General features: G+C 43.2%; 1 pseudogene; it reads left to right on the top strand.

Annotated features, from left to right (window-relative positions):
• Positions 1 to 614: 614 nt before the first annotated feature.
• Positions 615 to 3,035, top strand: LOC138073782 (dihydrolipoyllysine-residue acetyltransferase component of pyruvate dehydrogenase complex-like; annotated as a pseudogene).
• Positions 3,036 to 3,844: the final 809 nt, after the last annotated feature.

Here is a 3,844-nt window from a genome sequence, read left to right as displayed (position 1 = left end):
AGGAAGCATGGGGCCCTAACCACTGGACCACCAGGGAATTCATTTCTCTTTTTTCTTATCTAAAAATAATAGAAAGTATTTTACATGCCACCTGGATGATGTGATTTTTTAACAAATCAAGTTGAAAGAAACAGATGAAAATCACAGCTAGGAAAGGAGAAAGTGAGGATCAGGAGAGGAAGTCTTTGCATAAAAAACAAATAAAAATGGGATCACAAAATTTTAAAAAATTAATTCACGCCAAAGTATCATCCATAATTTAAGCTACAATTAAGAATCACAGACAGCGCTCAGGTCCTGTCCTCCCCAGAGAAGCCTTCACCACAGAGCCCACCACATTCCACTCCTCTCTAAGCCTAATTCTCCCAGATTCGGCCTGCTGAAACGCCCCTGCCCCGCGTGGCTCTATAGCAGCCTTCCTGACTCGCTCTGGGTCACCCTTAGCCCCCATTTCACGGAGAAAGACCGTACGTTCACCACGTTTCCGGCCCGCGGAGCCGGTGTGGCGAATCGTTCCAGACCATTTTACGACAATTTGCGGCCGGCAACGCCGCGCTGCTCTTGAAGTCACTCCGGAGACGGCGTTGCTTTTCGGATGGTGGGTCCGTGGCACTATGTGGCGCGTCTGTGCGCGACGGGCTCAGAATGCACCAAGGGCAGGATTCGGGGCTCAGTGGACGGCCTTGCGGGAGGAGCCGGGAGCTCCGTGCGTGACCCCGCAGGCTGGCTCGTCACAGCAGCAAGACCACAGGGTATGGCGGGGTCCCCGCACTCTGCGGCTGGAGCCCCATCTCTTGGGCCACACCGTGGAATCGCGTCTTGCTGCAGCTCTGGGGATCGCCTAGCCGCCGCTGGCATAGCCTACCCACGCATCAGAAGGTTCTGTTGCCTTCAGTTTTCTCTTCAGTGCAGGCAGGCACCATAGCCCGCTGGGAAAAGAAGGAAGGCGAAAAAAATCAATGAAGGTGAACTAATTGCAGAGGTTGAAACTGATAAAGCTACTGTTGGATTTGAGAGCGTGGAGGAGTGTTATATGGCAAAGATCCTTGTTGCTGAAGGTATCAGAGATGTTCCAGTTGGAGCAGTCATCTGTATCACAGTTGAAAAGTCTGACGATATTGAAACCTTTAAAAATTACACACTTGATTCTTTGGCAGCACCTGCCCCACCAGGAGCCCCGGCACTAACCCCTGCCGCCCCTGCTCCATCACCTGCACCTTCTGCTCAGGCTCCTGGTAGCTCATCTCCTACTCATATGCAGGTGGTTCTTCCTGCCCTCTCTCCCATCATGACCATGGGCACAGTTAAGAGATGGGGAAAAAAGAAGTAAGTGAGGAGCCAAACGAAGGAGATTTATTGGCAGAGATAGAGACTGACAAGGCCTCTATAGGTTTTGAAGTGCAGGAAGAAGGCAAAAATCCTGATCCCTGAAGGCACACGAGATGTCCCTCTAGGAACCCCACCCTGTATCATTGTAGAAAAAGAGGCAGATATACCAGCGTTTGCTGACTATTGGCCAACTGAAGTAACTGATTTAAAACCACCAGCACACCACCTAGCCTATCCACCTTCAGCCCCCCGGCCAGCTGCTCCAGCTGGACCAAAAGGAAGAGTGCTCCTTAGCCTGCTTGCAAAGAAATTGGCAGCAGAGAAGATTGACCTTACACAAGTAAAAAGGATAGGACCAGATGGCAGAATCATTAAGAAGGACATCAACTCCTTTGCGCCTATGAAAACTGCTCCCACTCCAGCAGCCGCTGTGCCTCCCCTGAGTCGAGGAGTGGCTCCAGTTCCTACAGCTGTCTTCACAGATATCCCAGTCACCAACATTCACCAAGTCATTGCACAGCAGTTAATGCAATCTAAGCAAACAATACCTCATTATTACCTTTCTATTGATGTAAATATGGGAGAAATTTTGTTGGTACGGAAAGATGTTACAAGGAAAAAGCAAAATTTCCATCAATGACTTCATTATAAAAGCTTAGGCTTTGGCATGTTTAAAAGTTCCTGAAGGAAATTCTTCTTGGTTGGACACAGTTGTAAGACAAAATCATGTTGATATCAGTGTTGCAGTCACTACTCCTGCAGGACTCATCACATCTATTGTATTTAATGCACATATAAAAGAACTGGAAACTGTTGCTAATGACGTTGTTTCTTTAGCAACCAAAGCACAAGAGGGTAAATTACAGCCACATAAGTTCCAGAGTGGCACTTTTACAATCTCAAATTTAGGAAAGTTTGGGATTAAGAACTCTGGTATTATTAACCCACCCAAGCACGTATTTTGGCAGTTGGTGCTTCAGAGGATAGACTGGTTCCAGCAGATAATGAAAAAGGATTTGATGTGGCTAGCATGATGTCTGTTACACTTAATTGTGATCATCGGGCTGTGGATGGAGCAGATGGAGCCCAATGGCTTGCTGAGTTTAAGAAAGTACCTTGAGAAAGCTATCACCATGTTATTATAATTAATCCAAGAATTTCTAGACTCTTCTAGGTCATACTGTTTCATTCTTACCACGGTATAAATATGTTATTAAATGGTGGTTCTCTTTATTTTAAGGTTAACCAGTTATTTTTGAGTCTGTCCAGATATTTGTAATGGGCATTACTGAATTTTTTAAAATGCCAATTACATCCCAATATTGTGCACATTTGATAAACACCAGATTTTAAGCTGTGTACTCCTAGTCAAGGGGCCTGTGGCATAGCCCTTTGGTGGCAAGTCCTTCCACTAGAAATGCAGAGGTAGAATTGTGGTTCCCTATTGAGACAGACACATAAGAGTAACCTTGATGAGACCCTGAGGTTTTGAATTTTAATTATTGCAAATGTTTTGATTAGATTTGAGAGAAAGAGAAGAAGTTGGGAAAACTAGTTCTCTTGGAGAAAGGATTTGAACTGAAACTTGATTTTGGAATTTAAGCCTAATTTGAAAATTTCTGTTATATAATCTTGGTTTATCATGGATGGGAAACATGGAGAGCTTAAAGGAAAATATGAGAAAAATTTAAAAGTCAACATTTTTATAGGACGGCTCAACCAGCTGTTCTTTGCTTATTTTTCCATGACTTCAGAAATGACCAGCTCCTTGGTATAAATGAGAATTTGTGTGGGTATCTATGTAAACAATTTAAATATGTCATTGTGAGAGCGGAATTGTATAATTGCCTCAAATAAAAGGATATGCTTATAGAATTTAACAGAGAAAAAATCACAAATAATATGTTGACATCATAAGATGTACTTACTTAGAAATGGACTAATTTTAGTTAGAAACAACACCAGTAGATATAACACAAAAATATTAAGTGTAAATGATAATATAATACATTAAAAGAAAAGCCTTCAGCTATAACCTGCTGAGATGTGTGTCTTGCAAGCCTTCCATAACAGGATTAAGCCGGAGAAACTGAGCTCCTGGAAACAGACATAATATTAATAGATGGTGGTGAGTATACTTTACTTGAAAATGGGACATTAAACATCAATATTCAACATATCTTTGGTACAATTACATAACAGATTGGATAATGCATTTAAAGTACATACTGATGTGTGGTATACACAGAGTACTCAATAAATACCAGCAATTATTATTAGGAAGATGAATGCAAGTAAGATGACCATTGTCATCCTTGAGGCTCTGTTATTTCTTTTTGAAGCTTACTTATTAAAAGATTAACTCCAAGGCTTCCCTGGTGGCTCAGGGGTAAAGAATCCACCTGCCAATTTAGGAGACATGGGGTCCATCCCTGGTCCAGGAAGATCCCACATGCAGTGGGGCAACTAAGCCCGTAGGCCACTACTAAGCACACGCACCATAGACTCCGGGAGT

Source organism: Capricornis sumatraensis, chromosome 2, assembly GCF_032405125.1.
Source record: "Capricornis sumatraensis isolate serow.1 chromosome 2, serow.2, whole genome shotgun sequence".
In the NCBI taxonomy this organism is placed as follows: Eukaryota; Metazoa; Chordata; class Mammalia; order Artiodactyla; family Bovidae; genus Capricornis; species Capricornis sumatraensis.
Note: the sequence above shows the minus strand (reverse complement) of the source record. Positions and strands in the feature narration are given on the sequence as shown.